Here is a 22,944-nt window from a genome sequence, read left to right on the forward strand (position 1 = left end):
AATACCTTTCTCTACTTCCATATTCTACCTGCTTTCTGGAGGAGGTGAACCCAAGTAATGCTTGGGTTGCCTCTGACGGAATAATTCAGCTTTTGACTACGGCAACCCCGGTCCTTTTCGCGAAAATTAGCGTCGTTGTGACGGTGCCACTTGCACCGTCAGAATGTGTAAATCCCACAGCTCTTGCCAGCCCCCAAACTAAACGTTTACAGGAAATGGTAACCCGCTCCAGTGTTCTTGCCTGGAGAATCCCAGGGACGGGGGAGCCTGGTGGGCTGCGGTGTATGGGGTCGCACAGAGTCGGACACGACGGAAGCGACTTAGCAGCAGCAGCAGGGCTGTAGGTGCAGTGATGATTGGTTTGGGGGTAACACTAAAATGATGCAGATTACTGTAAGGAAGGAACATTTTTGAGAGCATGCTTTAGATACCCAAGAAAGAAATGAATTGGGTTAATATATAGGTTGCAATCCAGTTGTGCGCAGCTTTCAGAGTTTCACAGGCATTGTTCACCGAGCAGCGATTGAATTTTGTGTAGGGCAGACGGCGAAGGTTTATACTGAAGCACAGCAGGCATCTCCTGTTGTAAGCGGTGGGTCTGCTAGGCATTTCCATTTAATACGTGTTAGGTTGAATTTTCCACAGTTTGGAAAATTCTGAAGGAGATGGGAATACCAGACCACCTGACCTGCCTCTTGAGAAACCTATATGCAGGTCAGGAAGCAAAAGTTAGAGCTGGACATGGAACAACTGACTAGTTCCAAATAGGAAAAGGAGTATGTCAAGGCTGTATATTCTCACCCTGCTTGTTGAACTTATATGCAGAGTACATCATGAGAAACACAAGCTGGAATCAAGATTGCTGGGAGAAATATCAATTACCTCAGATATGCAGATGACACCACCCTTATGGCAGAAAGTGAAGAGGAACTAAAAAGCCTCTTGATGAAAGTGAAAGAGGAGAGTGAAGAAGTTGGCTTAAAGCTCAACATTCAGAAAACTAAGATCATGGCATCTGGTCTCATACATCATGGGAAATAGATGGGGAAACAGTGTCAGACTTTATTTTGGGGGGGCTCCAAAATCACTGCAGATGGTGACTGCAGCCATGAAATTAAAAGACACTTACTCCTTGGAAGGAAAGTGATGAGCAACCTAGATAGCATATTCAAAAGCAGAGACATTACTTTGCCAACAAAGGTCCATCTAGTCAAGGCTATGGTTTTTCCAGTGGTCATGTATGGATGTGAAAGTTGGACTGTGAAGAAAGCTGAGCACTGAAGAATTGATGCTTTTGAACTGTGGTGTTGGAGAAGACTCTTGAGAGTCCCATGGACTGCAAGGAGATCCAACCAGACCATCCTAAAGGAGATCAGTCCTGGGTGTTCATTGGAAGGACTGATGTTGAAGCTGAAACTCCAATACTTTGGCCACCTCATGCAAAGAGTTGACTCATTGGAAAAGACCCTGATGCTGGGAGGGATTGGGGGCAGGAGGAGAAGGGGACGACAGAGGATGAGATGGCTGGATGGCATCACCGACTCGATGGACGTGAGTTTGAGTGAACTCCAGGAGGTGGTCATGGACAGGGAGGCCTGGCGTGCTGCGATTCACGGGGTCACAGAGTCAGACACAACTGAACGACTGAATTGACTGACGGACTGAGGTTGAATTTTACAAATGTTGACTATGGCTTAGACAATTTAAATGTCCTCAAGAAGTAGTAAATGATAGGCTTCCAATGATGCCATTCTGTATTTGGATAATGTGGATTTAAGTCTGTTGTTAGGTGTGTATACAGCATGGGCCATGCACATTATACATAAATTAGAAATGTAAGCTCTCTGACGGCAAGGAGTTAGAGGTACACAGGAAAGGGTAAATGTTGGCATGAAACAACTTACAAGAGGTGTCCTGAGTTACCATTACTTGTACCTGTACAATTGCAATAGTCTTCTAGCCAGTCTTTCTGCTTCCCCTTTATTTCTCTACATCCCAGTTCCCTTTAGCAGCTGGAATGATCCTTTTGGAACCTGCGACAGAATATACCATTCCTCTGCTCAGAACCCATTTTACTCAGATTCAAACTCAAAAGCTTTATGTTCTAAGTTCAGAAGTTCCTCCTAAGAAGAAAACTCGATCTGGATGAGCCACACCCACAGCTGCTATTTAAAGCCCGTCTCACCCTGTCCAGCCACCCTGGGCAGCAGCCCCCAGGACTCACTGTTCCTTCTGCACAGACCACTGCCCTCCCAGCTACCCACGGAATGAGTGCCCTCACTTTCCAACATAGCGGCTCAAATGTACCTTGGTCTGAGAGTTCTTCCCTGACTGTTCCATCCAGGAGAGCTAACCGCCACCTGCCCCAACCGCCCACATGCACACTCACACACTGTCCTTACTCAGCTTCATGTGACTGCATAGCACTTGTGATGACTTCCCACACACGTGTCATTTATATCTCCCTCACCTCCTTCAGTTCAGTTGCTCAGCTGTGTCCAGCTCTGCGAGCCCATGGATTGCAGCACTCCAGGCTTCCCTGTCCATCACCAACTCCCAGAGTTTACTCGAACTCATGTCCATTGAGTCAGTGATGCCATCCACTCATCTCATCCTCTCTTGTCTCCTTCTCCTCCCGCCTTCAGTCTTTCCCAGCATCAGGGTCTTTTCCAGTGAGTCAGTTCTTCGCATCAGGTGGCCAAAGTATTGGAGTTTCAGCTTCAGCATCGGTCCTTCCAGTGAATATTCAGGACTGATTTCCTTTAGGATGGACTGGTTGGATCTCACCTCTTTGGCTCTGCTGAAACGTTCCATGAGAGCAGGACTTTGGTCTGATTTATTCACAGCGCTAATGCCGTCATCTAGAACTGAGTGCTCAGCCCACAGGCTACACTCAGTAATTAGTTGGTGAGCGAATGACTCAGTGCCAAATGAGTGTGAGAATAGTAATAAGGAAATTCAGGAGAAATAAAATATTGACTGGAGTGGTTTGTGAAAGCTTCCTTTAGAAGGCAGAATCTAAAGGACGAGGAGGATTCTCATTGGGTGAATGGGGGCTTTTTAGAAAGCAGGAAAGGGGAGTGAGGGGTGGTCAGAACGGAGTCAACCAAAACAAAGACACTGGACAAGGCAGTCTTTGAGTCTGCAGTCATTCTTAGTGACAGCCTCGAAAAGTATAACCAAAATGGGAAGCTGCTAATGACACATGCGTGAAAATTCACTTTGCCTCATCAAGGCTGGTTTCTTTCCCTCTTTACTGGCAAATCCTAGCCTTCCTAGATTGTATCCATCAGATACTGTCAATTCCAGACTGACAAGGAAATACATTTAGAGAACAATTGAGTTTAAGTCATGAAAAAGAAAATACTGAAAATAACATAGAATTAAATGTTTAAATAAAGCATCAGTGATGCACACACATATAAAAATTTCTCCTGTACCTGAAAGACAAAGAAAATAATATGGCGCAAAATAACCAGCTGGATTAAATGTCCCTGTAATTCTCTCTGGAAGTCCAAAGGTATTTCTTATATATGAAGAAAGAAGAAAATCAAACAGTTTCATTTTCTAAAATTGTCCCCATTTCAACTATGACACTGCTTCATTATAAAGTTATGTTAATTTAATTCTTTGCCATAAGGTTTTAAATCACTTTATATCTATCAATCAAACAAGATATAAACAAAATTATATAAATATGTGTGTACTAGTCATCAGTAATTTTCATAATCCTAATCATGAACATAAGCATGACTTTGCCTTTTTGATAATCAGAGAGTTTGTTTACGATAGGAGTTACTCTTTAGGAATCTAGGGTAACTTTTATATTAAATCAAATGAGCAGTACTTTAATTAAATATTATAAATACTTTTTAAATGTAAAAGTCAATATCACAGGCTGTGTTGTGTCTCCCACAAAATTCCTATGTTGAAGTCCTAGCCTCTAGTACCCTAGAATGGGACTGCATTTGAAGATAAGGTCTTTAAATATGTAACTAAGTTAAAATGAAGTCAAGAGGGTGGACTCTAATCCAGTTTTGACTGGTTACCCCGTAAAAAGAGGAAATGTGGATATAGACACACACAGAGGGAAGACTATGTGAAGACACAGCGCTTGATCTTGAACTTCGAGCCTCTGCAAATGGTGGGCTGCCGTCTATGGGGTCGCACGGAGTCGGACACGACTGAAGCGACTTAGCAGCAGCAGCAGCAGCAAGCCACCGATCCGTGGTATTTTGCTAAGGCAGTCTTGGCAGAGTAACACAGTCAGTGACGTATTTTTACAGGTCAAATATAAGCTGTGTGAGAAGCAGTCTGGATTCATACTTGTTACAGAGAAGGCATTTAACCAATACTGACTGCGGAACGCTGCCGCCCATTTACCCTGTGAGAACCCTTGTGGTCCCACAAAATTAAAGATGTGCAGCTATGAATTGGTAATAGCGTCTAAGAAATTGACTGTCCTGTGTGTCAAAAGCCTTCAGTGTCCTGACCTGTATTCTCGGCGTCCCTTCTAGCGTCTGACTAGCTGGGGAACAGTCTTACACAAGCTTCCACTCTTTTCCCCGACAGCTTCTCTGCATTTGCCAGGCTGCCTGAAGCTCTTCTGACTTTGCCAGCCCCCGAGGCCAGTGCTAGCTCTCTCAGCTCATGCCCTGCCCGCTTCTGAAGCATTGGTGAGTTAACACTCCTGGGTCCGCCTTCAACCAGGCAACAGTAGCCAGTGGATAAAGGTTCTTGTCTCTCCCCCTTAGCAAGATAGGTTGGCAAGAGCGTTCTCTGCGCTTCTTAAGAGGTCCTGGGGAAATGGAGCTTCGATCGCCTATAGCACCAACTTCAGTAATACACTCTCGTATCATCTTCTATATGTTTCTCCTTATCCTCTTTCTGCTTCTAACTAGGAACACCTCCCAAGTGACCTGGCCACACACAAGTAGTTGTCTTAGGTGATGCTTTCGGGGGAAACCAAGCTAGGAAGTTTTGTGTAAGAAGAAAGTCTCAGCTGAAGCCTTTCGGGTGTCTAGAATTGCTGTTGCTCACCAGTCAGATGACAACAGGGCTATCTCCTAGTGTGCTTGGCATCAGGGCTACTAAGGCACTTCCTACCTGTCATGGGTAGAAGATGAATCATTCATCTTCCTGATCGCTCTGTCATTTAAATGGGAAAGGGGCAGTGGTACTTCTAAGTATAGGGGATTTTATTTTTTAATCATCATGATTAGCAAGCTGTCAACTCAGGGCTCACCATGAGAACTGGTTGTGGACCCCATATCAATATTTAACTATGGATATGTATGATTAATATTGGAATTGCAGTGCCTGGTAGTATTAAAAATTTAGTTAATATTAAAAATTCATGTTAGTATTTTTAAAATTTAGCCCAAACATACTGTTGACAAAATATAAAAAGGGACAAAATTGGGTCAGTTGTGATGTGGATGAAACTAGAGTCTGTCATACAGAGTGAAGTAAGTCAGAAAGAGAAAAGTGAACATTGTATATTAACACACACACATATATAGAATCTAGAAAAATGGTACAGATGAACCTATTCACAGGGCAGTAGTCGACACAGTTGCAGAGAATGGACTTGTGGACACAGGGGTCAGGGAGGGGAGAGGGTGGATGAATTGAGAGAGGAGCATTGTTGTGTATATACTTTGTTGTTGTGTTGTGAAGTCACATCCGACTCTTGCGACCCTCTGCAGTGTAACCCAGGAGGCTCCTCTGTTGACAGGATTTCCCAGACAAGAGTGCCGGAATGGGTAGTGATTTCCTTCTTCAGGGGATCTTCCTGACCCAGGCATTGAACCCAGGTCTCCGACATTGCAGGTGGATTCTTTTCTACTGAGCCACCAAGGAAGCAGGTGTATGCACTACCGTGTGTAAATAGACGGCTAGTAGGAAGCTGCTGTATAGTACAGGGCGCTCAGCGCGGAGCTTTGTGATGACCTAGAGGGGTGGGATGGGGCAGGGAGGGGGGCTCATGAGGGAGGGGCTATAGGTATACTTAGAGCTGATTCACATTGTTCTACAGCAGAAACTAACACGACATGGTAAAACAGTTATCCTGCAACTAAAAAACATTAAAAATAGGTGTTGGCACAGAAGAGGGAGTAGACAGGAATACTAAGCAGTCTTGTAGAAAGGTCATATTATGTGAGTAAAGGTTGATGGTATGTGAACAATAGTGATGAATCAGAAAACTGACATTTCATAATGTGGAATAAATTTCATTTTCTCTAGAATGTTAATTCCTTTAACCAACATTTATTGACTAGATCAGGAAAAATATATCATTTCTGGAATTAAAAAAGTATCATACAGAGTCGTTTCACTGCCCCCAAAATCCCCTGCACCTCACCTAGTCATCTGTCCCTCTCTCCCCACGTGTCCCTGGAAACCACTGATCTTCACTGTTTTCCTTTTTCCAGAAGTCATATGGTTGAAATGCACAGTATGTAGCCTTTTCAGATTGACTTATTTTGTTTAGCAGTATGCATTTAACGTTCTTTCAGACCTCTTCATGTCTTGATAACTCACTTCTTTTTATTGCTGAATCATATTCTACTGTATGAATGTACCACAGTTTATCTATTCACATTTTGAAGGTCATTGATGCTATTTTCTAAAGATTATTTTTTACTTTATATGAGGTTTAAAAGATTAAATGCAGAAATTTATTATTTCCAGAAATAAAAGATATTAGAAAATATACCTCATGGTAAAACATTCAATTAAAATCTCTTTAGCTCTGAAATCAATATTTCATCAATATAGAACAAAATTTAGATTCTGAAAATAGACATGCTCTTTTTGTAATTACAAGAACAGTCATTTAAAAATTTCATCTTCTTCATAATCAAATCTCCAACAGCATGAGAGGGTAGACAGAAGTCTTTTCTTATTAATGTTTATCTCATTATTATGTCTCAAAAATCTTTTTAGTAGGAAAATTTTTAATGTATATTTTGTTAAGGCTTATATTATAGAAAATTCTTCTATACTATGGAAAATTCTTCAAGAGATGGGAATACCAGACCACCTTACCAGCCTCCTGAGAAATCTCTCTGTAGGTCAAATAGCAACGGTTAGAACTGGACATGGAACAACAGACTGGTTCCAAATCGGGAAAGGAGCACATCAAGGCTGTATATTGTCACTCTGTTTATTTAACTTATATGCAGAGTACATCATGTGAAATGCTGGGCTGAATGAAGCACAAGCTGAAATTAAGATTGCCAAGAAAAATATCAATAACCTCAGTTATGCAGATGACATCGCCCTTATGGCAGAAAGTGAAGAGGAACTAAAGAGCCTCTCAATGAAAGTGAAAGAGGAGAGTGAAAAAGCTGGCTTAAAACTCAGCATTCAAAAAACCAAGATCATGGCATCTGGTCCCATCACTTTATGTCAAATAGATGGGGAAACAGTGGAAACAGCAACATACTTTATTTTAGGGGGCTCCAAAATCACTGCAGATGGTGACTGCAGCCATGAAATCAAAAGATTTCAAATGAAATCATGTCCTCGCTTCTTGGAAGTAAAGCTCTGACCAACCTAGACAGCATATTTAAAAGCAGAGACATTACTTTGCCAACAAAGGCCCGTCTAGTCAAAGCTATTGTTTATCCAGTAGTCATGTATGGATGTAAGAGTTGGAGTATAAAGACAGCTGAGCCCTGAAGAATTGATGCTTTTGAACTGTGGTGTTGGAGCAGACTCTTGAGAGTCCTTTGGGCTGCTAGGAGATCCAGCCAGTCAATCCTAAAGGAAATCAGTCCAGAATATTCATTGGAAGGGCTGATGCTGAAGCTGAATTCCAAGACTTTGGCCACCTGATGTGAAGAGGTACTCACTGGAAAAGACCCTTATGCTGGGCAAGATTGAGGGCAGGAGGAGAAGGGGATGACAGAGGATGAGATGGTTGGATGGCATCACTGACTTGATGGACAAGAGTTTGAGTAAGCTCTGGGAATTGGTGATGGACAGGGAATCCTGATGTGCTGCAGCCCATGGGGTTGCAAAGAGTTGGACACGACTGAGCAACTGAACTGAACTGATACTATAGAGTCCTAGAATGTACAGAGGGAGTTTAGAGTCATCTGGTTCAATTTGAATTTCTTCTTTGACAGTGAGGGCAGGTAGTCTCAGAGCATATGTTTAAATGATAGGAAGGTTACGCTTATAGATCAGTAAGTTTTAGTTTTCTAGATAACTCTAAACATCCCTTCATGGCAAATAGAAGGGGAAAAAGTGGAAGCAGTGACAGATTTTATTTTTGGGGGCTCCAGAATCACTGTGGATGGTTACTGCAGCTGTGAAATTAAGAGATACTTGCTCCTTGGAAGGAAAGCTATGACAAACCTAGACAGTATATTAAAAAGCAAAGTCATCGCTTTGCTGACAAAGATGTGTCTAGTCAAAGTTATGGTTTTTCCAGTAGTCATGTTTGGATGTGAGACTTGGGCCATACAGAAGGCTGAGCACTGAAGAACTGATGCTTTCAGACTGTTGTGTTGGAGAAGACTCTTGAGAGTCTCTTGGACTGCAAGGTGATCAAACCAGTCAATCCTAAAGGAAATCAGCCCTGAATATTCATTGGAAAGACTCATACTGAAGCTGAAGCTCCAATTATTTGGCCACTTGATACGAAGAGCTGACTCACTGGAAAAGACCCTGATGCTGGGAAAGATTGAAGGTGGGAGTGTTGTAGCCACGCGCTCTGGGAAACAAACTCACTCAGAAGGACAATGCAGACAGTGGAGTGCAGTTTATTATACTGGCGGGCCCAAGGCAGAGTCTCCTCTTAGCCAAGGACCCCGACCAGTTTTTATGAAAACCTTATATACCCTAAGTGTACGTGCCCAAACCCACCTCCCCAAATTCCCTGAAACTAGTCTGAACAAAGGAAGAGAAAGAGACAATCAAAGTTAACCCGTGATTCATATGCCTTAAGCCTAGGTAGTTAACAGTGGACAATTAATAGGCCTATGGTCATATCCCAATAAGCATAATAGAATTTATGATTCTATTTGGTTACACAGATAATTAGGGTATTCTTTTAGGCAATGGAGAGTCTAGGTATGAGCCCTGGGGTTCTTCCATCCAGGGGGCCTGTTTTTCCAGTTGGTATGTCGTTTCCATAGATACTGGGCTTATAGCTCAAAGTCCACAGTCCTGCCCAAGATGGAGTCCTGCTTTGAAGATGGAGCCTGTTCTGCCTGTTTCCTCCTTCAGGAGGAGAAGGGGACGACAGAGGATGAGATGGTTGGATGGCATCACCGACTCAATGGACATGAGTTTGAACAAACCCCAGGAGATAGTGACGGACAAGGAAGCCTTGGAATCACAGAGTCGAACGTGACTTAGTGGCTGAACAACAACAGTCATTAGAAGAGTCTACCTTTTATTGAACTAAAGTGTGTTTTACCATAATTTCTACCCATTCATTCTAATTCTACTCCATGAATCATAAAGAAGAGATTTAATCTTCTTTTCCAATGATAGTCTCTTGAATATTCAAAAAGCAGCTATGAGATCTTTGCATATTGAACTTCCTGAGCTTCTTTATCATCTTACATATCGCCCTCTGAATTGTTGTTCTAATGCTGTTGTTCAAAAACATTTTGTGGATGCATCGCCCAAGTTTTTCTTGTTTATTCATTTGCTGTATCTTCAGTGCGTGCTTCCTGATCGACTCTGTTAGGCTCTGGGAATGTAATGGTAAACAGGACAAAAGATGAAACATACTTCTGGACTTCCCTGGTGGTCCAGTGGCTAAGCCTCTGCTTTCCTACTGCAGAGGCTGCAGTTTGAGTTGCTGGCCGGGAAACTAAGATTCAATGTGCTGCACAGCATGGCAAGAAAAAAAAAAGAAAAAGATGAGATATACTTCCAAGGGCTGAATTGTGTTGTTTTTAGTCGCTAAGTCATGTGACTCTTCTGAGACCCCATGGACTGCAGCCTGCCAGGCTCCTCTGTCCTTGGGATTCTCCAGGCAAGAACACTGGAGTGGGTTGCCATTTCCTTCTCCAGGGAATCTTCCCCACCCAGGGATTGGACCTATGTCTCCTGCATTGGCAGGTGGATTCTTTACCACCGACCCACTAGGGAAGCCCAAACGGTGAATGCAGACCAACAAAAGGAAAAAGGAAGTGACGGGAAATCAAACAATGATAAATTGTGAACAGTGTAATGAAGGGGAGAGTCGAGGAGTCAAGCAAGAAATGGGTGCAATTGGGGGAAGCAACTGTTGAAGGTGTTTGGGGAAGACTCCCCTGAAGGAGAGAGGAAATGCAAAGGAGGAGTGTTCTAGGTAGTTGTGGTCACATGTGCTAGAGCTCTGAGGTGGAGAGGACTTCAAATTCTAGAAAATGAAGGCCCACTGGGACTAGAATGCACTGAGAAAAAGTGCACTTGGTTTTAAAATATATCAGCGTACCTTTCCCCAAGATGGAGGCTCATTTCTGCCCCTAAATCTGGGCTGGACTTGGCGGCTCTCTTTTGATGAAAGGAAGGGGGCTGATGCTCTGTGACTTCTGATGCATGGTCATTGAAAAAAAACGGATTCCACTAGGCTCGCTCAGTCTTGGCTCCTCATTCAGAGAGAGGTCGGTCCCACGTGGTGCCCTAGAAGCCTGTGGAAAAGCCCACGTGGGAGGGACCTGGGGACCCACTGATGGCAGGCAGCAGGCCCGTGGATGGCCCGTGAGGATGAGCCATTTGGGAAGTGGATCCACCTGTCCCCTCAAGCCTCCCAATACATCATATCGACAACCTCCCGAGAGACCCTCAAACCAGGGCCACCCAGCTAAGCCCCTGCTGAGTTCATGACGCACGGAAACTGCAGGACATACGGCATTTATTGCTGTTCTGAACCACTGAATGTTGAGACAATTTGTTATGCAGAGAACTAGTTAGAGAAGGGGTGTGTCTTTCAGATTGCTTTTGACTTGAAATAACATAGTGCCATAGTGTGCCAAGCTGCATCTGACTCTTTACGACCCCGTGGACTGTAGCCCACCAGGCTCCTCTGTCCATGGGATTCTCCAGGCAAGAATACTGGAGTGGGTTGCCATGCCCTCCTCCAGGGGATCTTCCCGATCCGGGCACTGCACCCACGTGTCTTCCGTCTCCTGCATTGGCAGGTAGGTTCTTTGCCACTAGCGCCACCTGGGAAGCCCGGAAATAACCCAAGACGGACAGAAAGCCCCTTACAATGAGGAGTTTGTTGCAGACCTTACTAGGATGTCCAGAGGTGGGCAGCTCCGGGATTGGTCCGTGCTGAGGCACCACCACGCCCGCAGGTGCTTCTCTGTTGTCTGTGCCTCACCAGTGATGTCCCCTCAGAGGACCACAAGACGGCAGCCGCGGTTTCAGCCACCGCTCGACGAGTGAGGCATTTCCTCCTGAGTGTGTTTGTACAGATAAGGAAAATCTTTCCCTCACAGTTGGTGGCCAGAACTGAATTTAAAAAAAATCTCATGTGCACCAGAATCTGGCAGATGAGATGGAGAGAGCCAAGCGGGGGCTTTGGATGACGCCTCGATTTCTGGCTTCTACCGCTAACTAGAATGCCCTCTCTGTTGTTGTTGCTGCTGTTTTCCTTTTTATTTTGCTTGTGTGGGGAAATCAAGAGTTCCCTTTTGTATCTGTTAAATCTGAGATGCTATAGGACATATACATTGCGACGTCAGGGAGCAGTGGGCTGTTTACAGTTGGAGTGAAAAGAGGAGAGAAACATGTAAGCATTATCTGCCAAAAGATGGCTTTTGCCTCCATGCAGCCGATGATGTGACCACAGGGGAGTGGCTGGGGGGCGGTGGGAGGTCCATAGTCCAGTCTGAAGACCCTCGGCACCTCAGATCTGGGCACAAGAGGAGCCAGTGGAGGGAAACCCAGGCAAGTAGGAGGGAGGGGGGCGGGCAGAGGATGGCATCCTGGAGGCCATAGAGGTGCCTTTTTTCAAGGAGGGCGTGGTTAGCTGTGTCATTTTTCCTGAAAGGTTGAACAAAATGAAGATGTAAAAGTGACCTTTGGGTTTAGCACAGGATGCTGAGCAAGGAGGCAGATTCATAAGAAGCTGAAGGATTCATGGGGTGTGAGCGAGTAGAGACGGCCCATGAATACAGCTCCTGGAGGAGTTTGGTCCTGAGAGGGTGATGGTAGCTTTAAGAGGATGTAAGGTCAGGGAGGTGGAGGCTTGTCAGAAGACTCCAGAGCGCATCTCAGTGCTACTGGAAACTTTCCCTCATAGAAAAGGGGAATGATTGACAATACAGAGACAGCCCAAGGTGTACAGTCCCCGAAAGGGACATACATGTAAGCACATTCCTGTATAACTTGAAAATTAATTATGAGCATAGAAGTAGAATATCCATTGTTTGGGGAAAGTGATTTAAACAGTATGTTGGATCCATTAACTACTTTTGCTGAAACGGTTTTGCAAAGTGGCTAAGAGTCCAAACTGCTAGATCTAAGTGGCTAAGAATCTTGATCTGCTAGAGAGAGATCTTTGTGGTTTCAAGCTGTGTGACCTTGAGGAATTTACTTAACCTCTCTGTGCTCCCTAGTTTTTATAAAATGGAGATAGTAATAAAAGCCCACCCTCCTAGGGCTGTCATCAAGGTCGCCTCGGTTAATGTATGTAAAGCATTTAGACCAGGTCATCGTCCATGGTAGATGCTCTGTGTCCCAGGCATGTGCTTGCTAGTATTTGCTGGATCAGGTTCTACTAAGTGATTTAGGCTAAAAGTACTGTTATCAGGAAAAAAAATATTGATTTAAATTTTATTACTATTTTTTACATGAGTTCGGGGTTATGTGTAGAAAAGTGTCCTATATTGAAATGCAACCTCAAAGAAGAAAGTGAAATTGACACCGTAAACAGTAGTTATCCTAGCATTTACCAATATCAATTGGTTAGTCTCTGCTACATATTATTTTCTTCTTGTAGGAAGTCTTGCAATATAAAAATTCAAAAAGAATCACTAGACGTTCATCAGAAGGCATCCAAAGAAATACTGATGGGAGCAGTGAAGGTGCTGAGTTAAACAGTGTGGCCCAGAGTGTGAGATGGATTCGTATCTTGTTCTAGGCACAACAGCACTTTTCTTCCTCCCTCACCGAAGCTTAATTCCCACCCTAGACTGTCTAGCTGCTTGCAGGAATCTGCAAAAGATAGAGCATTGATAGGAATTAATGCCTGGTGGGTTTCCAACAGGGAGACCCCCGAAGAACTGAAAAAGCATGAATAAATGTATTCCAATTACAGGAGAACGTGGGAGCAAGTCGACTGGCGCTTAGAGGTCTGGATCGGCTCGCCGGCGATGTGGGCATTATGGAGTGATTTTTACTTTACTGCCTTTTCCATCAGATCATCCCCTTCCTTTCACACACAAGGTTAATTCACTTCTTGATCACATTATTTCCTCGCTGCTCTTTGACAATATAAAAATTCTGAGTGGACAGCTCAATCCCTCTTCCATCTCAGATTTGATTGTTATGGTATTGCCTGGAGTCCCTCCGCGGCCTCCAGCAGCCCGCGCCGCACTTTATGACACTTAAATGGCTCGGCTACAATTTCTCCATCTATTCACGAAATGCTGTTAATAACTCATTTCCAAAGAGGCCCTTCTTTATGTCTTGGCATTAAAGGAATTTTTATTAGGTGCCAGGATAGGTGACCCACAGCCCCAGTAACCAAAGAGTTAATTAATCTGTTGAAATTTATTGCCTTTTATACTGCACTCAGTGTGACAGTCCCTAAGAGAAACAGATACTGTATTTACAACCCGGGTTGAAATATTCAGTAATATAGTCTGTATACTGACCTACTCCATCAGTGTATGCCTTCTGCTGGAACGTCCATTCATCACAGAAGATGAATTGGTGTAATCTATCTTCTTTCTTATTCTGAGATTCCAATAAATATTGAAATAATAATTTATTGATTACCTTGCAATATAAATGTGTAGTAAAGTCACCCAGGACGTTTGCATGGTAATGCGTTCTGGAAGTTCTTGGCGTTTGGTGGGAATGAAAGGCTAAACTGCAGTAGGAGTGACACGGAACTACTCTTGTAGGTAAAACACCAAACTTAATTTCATATTGTGTGTAGGGAAGTGGTGAGGCGGGGTGGTTTCTGGACTACCAGATGTTGAAACCACAGCCACGATGATTGTTCTCCAAAGTAAACATCACGAATATTTATTCTCACATCTGCACCTTGCCTTCTTTGGGTATTTATTGTTGTTATTGAGTCGCTAAGTTGTGTCTGACTCTTTGCGACCCCCTAGACTGTAGCCCACTAGGCTTCTCTGTCCATGGGATTTCCCAGGCAAGAATCCTGGAGTGGGTTGCCGTTTCCTTCTCCAGGGGATCTTCCCGACCCAGGGATGGAACCCGTGTCTCCTGCACTGGGAGGCAGATTTTTTACCGACTGAGCTACAAGGGAAGCCCTCTTTGTGTTTTACCCCCAGAATATTTTAGATCACAGATGCTTGCTTTGTATCACCTTCACTTGTGAACCCACTTCTTTCCTGCATGTAGTACAGGCAAAGATTAAAAGGATTTAGGAATGGTGGGTACCGTCTTCCATTTAATTCCAGTTATATCTTCTAGGACCGTTTTATAAATTCTCAGTCTGTATATTTCCTATGACTGTACTTTGGAGGGTCCTTTGAATTCTTGACCTAAATCTCAATTCCCTTCTACAGTTTTTTATGGGTTTTTGCTGTTACTTATGGGACAAATTTTTTGTCATGATTCTAGGATCATGATAATTTTTTGCATCAAATCTGATTTGGTAGAGAAACATGGGAGAAGTGTATGAAAGGTGTTGTAGAACATTGAGATGTCCTTGTGAATCAAGCACAATTATTGTTAAACAATTAGAAACTCTAAATGTCTTTATATCTGGATGTATTATGCTGTTTGGGTGAACGTGAGCTGAACAGCCAACATTTCTGTTCTGCATGAGGCCAACACCAGCAGCCTTAGACCTTAGGGTTGTTGTAGATGCAGGTCTAGTAGAATTCAGTCATGTTCAGTTAATGTAGCCTACCTCTGGTCTCCATAACAATTTATCTTGGTTTTGGGCAACTCTTTATAATCAAGATAACGCTTCAGAGTGGATGAAATTCTAGTGTGTGACGTTTGTTTTCTAGTGCTTCACTGATAAGGTTAACCAGATGGTGAAATGTAATAGCTTAAAAGATTCAGTTTTGATATACGGTCAATCAGTTCTGGAATAAGGAAAAAGCAAAAAGAATCAGAGCTTTTTAGATTCATTTTTTGGTCATGAAATTGAAAATATACTCTTTTGGAGGATAAAGAAGTATGTCGTCATAATTCTCCTGACATCTAAACCTCCTGGCTACATGTTTTTAAAAGAAGACAAAGTATGTCGAAAATTTTGTTGTAAAAGCTTTATATAGAATATATCACATTTTTCCAGGTGAAAAATTATGAAACTTTTTAATGGCACCTGAAAGTGTTTCTGATGTAGATTCCAAGTAAAATATATTTTCGTAAGTATTTTTAGTAACAGTCATACAAATTAAGTCGTATGTTTCTTCTGTCTATATTTTATTTTGCTGCTGTTCTCGTTCAGTCGCTCAGTTGTATTGGACTCTGAGGCCATGAACTGTAGCACCCTGGACTTTCATGCCCTTCCCTATCTCTCTGAGTTATTTTATTCCAATGAAACTTCAGGTAAGTGACTACCAGGATGTTATAGAATCATGCAGTCCCTGAAGCTTATTCTGCTGTAACACGTGCCACTCTGGCACAGATGTTATTCTTTGAAGGTGGACAATATATAGTTTTTTAATCAGGTTTGATTTCCACTGATTTGATTATTTTAATTCTCGATTGATTATGGATATCTATTTAAGTCTCTAACAAAAGAATTACGTTGATGCATTCGATTGTTTCTTCAGCGATTAGGTTTGCTATGAGATGGTAACCAGGTAATCACTGCGCTGCTCCTCTTATTATTATTATCATTTTTTGGTCCTTTTTATTCATTGACATCAATAGCGGCTCCTTGTTCTGCTCATGTAAAGTTACGCTCTGATTGAAGCTCTCCCTGGTGTTTGGCTAATTGGACTATTCATTTAAAGTGTATGATGTTTTATTACCTTATCTTCCGTGGTATTTTACATTTTGGATTGACTGATTCTAATTCCGATTTCAGAGTACTATAATTTCACAGTAGCATAACCTTGGGGACCCATTACATTTGGCCTTTAAAACACTGCTTTATTTTTCTCTACATAGTAGTGAAAATCTGTGGCATTTTCCAGCACCCACGTTGACTCCCTTTTTATAACAAAGCCACTTTCCGTTCCCCTCTTCATTTAAATCAGTGCAACACAATATACATTGATTAAGCACCACTTCCATGGCAGGCTTTCCTGGTGGCTCAGCTAGTAAAGAAACCGCCTGCAATGCGGGAGACCTGGGTTCGATCCCTGAGTTGAAAAGATCCCCTGGAGAAGGGAATGACTACCCACTCCAGTATTCTGCCCTGGAGCATTCCATGGACAGAGGAGCCTGGCGGGATACAGTCCATCGGGTCGCAAAGAGTTGGGCACGACTGAGTGACTTGCACTTTCATTTACATGGCAAATGCTGCGACAGGTACTGAGTACATGGGCTTGAATTGGCAAAAACACCACTCTCAAGCTGTTCAAAGACAGCCTGTTGACTGAGACAGAAAAGTGACAAACAAGGATTTTTAAAAGCCTTGTTTCTGCCTCGTCACACAAAGTCTTTCATTTCGGGAAATAGGAGTTGAATAATTTTGGAAGCCAGCCTTTTATTTGGCTTTCACCCAAGGGCAGGACTTCATTAAGCACTTGAAATGGATTGTTTTACTTAATCTGCACAAGTTGTTGTTGTTGCCATTCAGTTGCTAAGTTGAGTCCAACTCTTTGTGACCCCATGGACTGCAGCACGCCACGCTTCCCTGACCTTCACTGTTTCCTGGAGCTGGCTCAAACTCATGTCCATCGAGTCAGTGATGCCATCCAACCATCTCATCCTCTGTCCTCCCCTTCTCCTCCCACCTGCAATCTTTCCCAGCATCAGGGTCTTTTCCAGTGAGTCAGCTCTTCTCATCAGGTGGCAAACTATTGGAGCTTCAGCTTCAGCTGAAGGCTGTGTGTACAAGGCTTTGTGGCAAGTACCGTCATTGTGTCACCCCCATTTTACTGTTGGTTGGGTGAGTTATGGAGAGGCCAGGGCACCTCCCCAGGCCGTTACTCCTAGTATACCCCTGAGGGGATTGGAATGCTGCTACCAGAGTCCAGCGCCGGGACACCTGACCATTTCCTCTGCCAGTTCTGCAGGATAAGACACAGGTTATCCAGAGTAAGAACTGTCTACTCTTTTCTCTATTTATTGCTCTCCTCTGATTATTGAATTCTCTCCCCCAAATTTACAGTGTCCCTCCATCATATAAAAAGTTCCCACACATATACAAGACAATTTCTAGGCTCTGTCTTATTCCTGGGTAATTCATACTATTCTTTTGGATTGTCTATTTCTATTCTATTCCAACACTGTTTTAAATGCTATAGTTTTATAACAGTTTTACTGTCTGATTTGGTGAGTCTCTCTTTTTTTTTCTTATTTAAAAGGTGTCTTCTGTCCTGACTCCTTAAACTATTTTTTATTGTGGAATGTACAATGTTTTTTATCATGGAATGTATTATGCACACAAAAAATACATAAAAATTTATGTCCAGTGTAAAGAATAAAAATAAAAAGAGTCATCATGAATTTATTATCCAGGACAAGAAATAAAATATTAGTTTGATATAATTCTTGTTATGATGCTCCTTGATTTCATTCTTCTCCCAAGAGGTATTCATCTCCTTGCTTGTTTTTATACTTTTTCTATTTTTATCAATAATATCGTTTTACCTGTTTATGACACTTATATAATGAAAAAAAATTGTATATAATTATCTCTGCCTTTATTTTTGGAGACAGCAGTGGCACCCCACTCCAGTACTCTTGCCTGGAAAATCCCATGGACGGAGGAGTCTGGTGGGTTGCAGTCCATGGGGTCGCTAAGAGTCGGACACAACTGATCGACTTCACTTTCACTTCTTACTTTTATGCACTGGAGAAGGAAACGGCAACCCATTCCAGTGTTCTTGCCTGGAGAATCCCAGGGACGGGGGAGCCTGGTGGGCTGCCATCTATGGGGTCGCACAAAGTCGGACACGACTGAAGCGACTTAGCAGCAGCAGGCTTTATTTTATTCAAGGTTATGTTTTTTCACATTCATCCATGTTGATGTAAGTAGCTATAGTTGTTTTCACTGCTGTATAATATTCCATTGTATGAACCCAGGCAGTCTTCCCTAGTGGCTCAGATGGTAGATGGTAAAGTCTGCCTACAATGCAGGAGACCTGGGTTCAATCCCTGGATCGGAAAGATGCCCTGGAGAAGGGATTGGCAACCCACTCCAGTATTCTTGCCTGGAAAATCCCACGGACAGAGGAGCCTGGCGGGCCCCAATCCATGACGTCACTAAGAGTCAGACATGACTGAGCGACTAACACACACATATACCTTATATTTTATTATGTGTTAGTTGCTCAGTTGTGTCTGACTCTTTGTGACCCCATGAACTGTAGCTCACCAGGCTTCTCTGTCCATGGGATTCTCCAGGCAAGAGTACTGGAGTGGGTTGCCATTTCCTTTTCCAGGAGATCTTCCCAACCCAGGGATTGAACCCAGGTCTCCCGCATTGCAGGTGGATTCTTTACCATCCGAGCCCCCAGGGAAGCCCAGATGAGTTAGTCACACAGCCGTGTCTGACTCTTTGTGATCCCATGGACTGTAGCCCGCCTGGCTCCTCTGTCGGTGGGATTCTCCAGGCAAGAGTACTGGAGTGGGTTGCCATTTCCTTTTCCAGGAGATCTTCCCAACTCAGGGATTGGACCCAGGTCTCCTGCATTGCAGGCAGATTCTTTACCAAGTGAGCCATTTTATTACAGTTTGTTTTATTGCCATTCTCAGATACTGCTTTTTTTGTTGTTAATAAATGGAAGTTTTGTGGCAGTGCTGTGTTGAGCAAATCTCCTGGTGTCATTTTCCCACACTTTGCGTCTCTGTGTCACATTTTGGTAATTCTCATAGTATTTCAGACTTCTTCATTATTAATATATTTGGTTATGGTGATTTGTGATCAGTGATCTTTGATGTTACTACTGCAGAAAGATTACAAGTTGCTAAAGGATCTGATGATGATGACCATTTTTTGGAAATAAGATTTTAAAATTGTAGTATGTATATTGTTGTTTTAGACATAATGCTATTGCACACTTAATAGACTACAGTATAATGTAAACATAACTTTTAAATGCACTGGAAACTGAAATTCCTGTGACTCACTTGAATGTGATATTGGCTTTCTTGCTGTGGTCTGGAATTGACCCTGAAATATCTCTGAAGTATACCTATGTAACAAATTATTTTTCCATTCCACTGTTGATTGATATTACACCCTTTTCAAGTTTTGCAATTATGAATGATGGTGCCATAACCCTGCTCGTACATGCATTCTGGAATGTGTGTGCAGCAGTTTCTCTCAGGTATACACACATTAGTGGTGTTGCTGAGTCACAAGGTAGGCACATTGATCAAATAGATTAGGTTACGTCCAACTGTTTCCTAGAGTGGTGTGCCAGTATGTGGGAGTTTTTGTTGCTTTACGTTTTGCGGATGCTGTGTTGTCTATTATTCATATGGTTTAAAATTATGCATTGTGGGTAAGTTTTGTTTCTCTGATTACTAATAAACATATAAATGTATGTATATTTATATATATGTTATTTTTTTTTCTTCTGTAAAGTGCGTGTCAGCATCTTTTTATATTGTGTTGTTTCCTTTTGTCTCCTTGATTCACAGAAATTCTTTGTATGTTCTTGATAGCTTTTAGCTTAGCCCCTAAGATGATAGCTTATACCTTGTCTTGGGATCTGGATAATCCCCCAAGATGATTGATGAAAACTTACAGTGTTCCACCGGATTTGTGGTCTCCAAAGGAGAAGACTGGAGAAGGCAATGGCAACCCACTCCGGTACTCTTGCCTGGGAAATCCCATGGATGGAGGAGCCTGCTGGGCTACAGTCCATGGAGAAGAGTCGGACACGACTGAGCAACTTCATTTTCACTTTCACTTTCATGCATTGGAGAAGGAAATGGCAACCCACTCCAGTGTTCTTGCCTGGAGAATCCCAGGGACGGCGGAGCCTGGTGGGCTGCCATCTCTGGGGTCGCACTGAGTCAGACACGACTGAAGCAACTTAGCAGCAGCAGGAGCAGATTTAATTCTGGGACCAGAGAGAGTCTCAGTCTCTCAGAGCTTTGTGTAGTAGAAATTTTATTAAACTGATAGTGACAGCAAAAGCCTTCTGACACAGACATTAGAAGGAGCTAGAAAGATTACCCACCTTGCTAGTTTTAAGCAGGGCATTATATACTTTTCTGCTAGCTGCTGAGAATAGAAAAATACCTCAAGGCTGTGAAAATTTTGTCCAGACCCTTTCCTGTAGCAAACCCCCTGGGATGACATCAGCACAAATTTAGCCAGAGCTAGCCCAGAGTTAGCCAGAGTTTAGCCAGAGTTAACCCAGAGCTCATGGCTGTGGAAGTTTTACCCAGACCTTCTCTCTTAACATACATTCTGAACTCAAAAAAGCATGTCCTCGAGCAAGAGATACTGTTGCCTATGAGGCCTATGTGTCTGAGGCAAAAGAATATGGAAAAGAAAGAATGTTCACCTCCTCCTTAAGGGGGCCTTAGGCTTGGACTCTGTATCAATTTGCCTAAGTTAACTTTCTCATTCTCAGTATAAGTTCTTTTTCAGTTATGTGTGTTAAGATAGCTTCTCATAGCTAGGTATATCTTTTTTTATACAGGATATAATGTTTTGAATTTTAATCTTATTTGGCTATCTTTGTCTTTGATTTGGAGGATATAGTCCATTTATATTTATTGTACTATTTATATATTAAATGAATGAAAATGTAGTAAATCTCAGGAGAGCACTGTAAACTATGAAAAAGAACTAAATGGAACATCTAGAACAGAAAAATACCATATTGGAATTAAAAGTAATCCCTTAAGGATCTTAACAACATATATATGAATTAAAGCATATCAGCTGACTTGAAAAACTGCTTAACATAAATTATTTAATCTGCAACTCCGAACAAAAAAAGAAAAGAAAGAACAAGCCTTTATGGTGCTGTTGTGTGCATCATGAGATAACAGATGGACCCCTCCACCCCCGGTGTGGTTCAGATATCAAGATTGGTGATACTCCCCCCACCCCCATGCATAGCAGGAGGGTATGAAAAAGTTTATTACTCACAAAACACAGGTGTTTGGGAGAGCTGAGCAGTCCTCTCGATCTGATCTGAAAAGGGCTAAAGAGAATAAGGAAAGGTTAACGCTCTGCATCTCTTGCTGGTGTCAAGGGGAGCTTTCTTACCAGCTTTACCATCTGTAGGGCCGAAGGGGAAGAAGAAAGGACTTGGTTTGCAAGCTGTCAGCAGTCTACTATTATAAAATGAAGCCACAGTCATGTTACAGAAACAACATCAAAATGTCTAAAATATAAATAGCGTGTAGGACGCACAAGAGAAAGAGGATGTGGATGTGGCAGAAAAGACTTATTTGAAGATTTTATGGTTAAAAATGTCCAAATTTGCTGAAGACTCTTATTGTAGACTCAAGAAGCTTGCAAACTCCAGCAAGATAAGCACAAAGACAAACACAGCCAGTCAAATTTCTGAAAACCAAAATTTAAAAAATCTCGAAAGCTGCTGAATAAAATTACACATGTCTTTCATGAGACTGGGAGCAGGTGAACCAGTCATATTGTATATCAAGCAGGGCTCAGTCAGGAGAAGAAACTGTAGTAATTTGAGCTGTGGAAGTATAATATAAAGAATCATTAAGCTGTAATAGGAGAGGGACTGTACTGATATAAGAAGTGAAAAAGTTAAAGTGTTAGTCACTCAGTTGCGTCCAACTCTTCACAACCCCATGGCCTGTAGCCTGCCAGTTTCCTCTGTCCATGGAATTCTCCAGGCAAGAATACTGGAGTGGATTGCCATGCCCTCTTCCAGGGTATCTTCCTGACCCAGGGATCGAACCCAGGTCTCCTGCATTGCAGGCAGATTCTTTACTGTCTGAACCACCAGGGAAACCCATATCGATATAAAGAGAGCTCTAAAGGCTGGAGAAGGAAGTGGCAACCCACTCCAGTGTTCTTGCCTGAAGAATCCCAGGGATGGTGGAGCCTGGTGGGCTGCCATCTGTAGGGTCGCACAGAGTCGGACACGACTGAAGCAACTTAGCAGCAGCAGTAGCAGTAGCAGCAAAGGCTACTTCAGGACGGAGGAAGAATACCCACAAGATGATATGGTTGGAAGAGGGGGTGTTGTTGTTCAGTTGCTTGGTCCTGTCTGGTTCTTTGTGACCGCATGGACTGCAGCAAGCCAGGCTTCCTCGTCCTTCACCATCTCCTGGAGTTTGCTCAAACTCATGTCCATTGAGTCAGTGACGCCATCCAACTAACTCATCCTCTGTCGTCCCCTTCTCCTCCTGCCTTCAGTCTTTCCCAGCATCAGGGTCCTTTTCAATGAGTCAGCTCTTCGCATCAGGTGGCCAAAGCATTGGAGCTTCAGCTCCAACATCAGTCCTTCCAATGAATACTCAGGGTTGTCTCCCCAAAGCTGGAGTTAGTTCTCACTGGAGAAGGTATTGTTGTGGCCTACTGATAGGTGGAAAAGATCTCTGGGTTCCTGTGCCCAGAACTGGTTCATCGATGCCAGGCAAGCTGGAAACAGCGCTCTTCACGGCAAGCGAGCTGAAGATGGGGGCAGGTACACAGAGCAGGAGGATTGCTGT

The sequence above is a fragment of the Oryx dammah genome, unplaced genomic scaffold (genome assembly GCF_014754425.2).
Source record: "Oryx dammah isolate SB20612 unplaced genomic scaffold, SCBI_Odam_1.1 HiC_scaffold_11, whole genome shotgun sequence".
Taxonomy (NCBI): Eukaryota; Metazoa; Chordata; class Mammalia; order Artiodactyla; family Bovidae; genus Oryx; species Oryx dammah.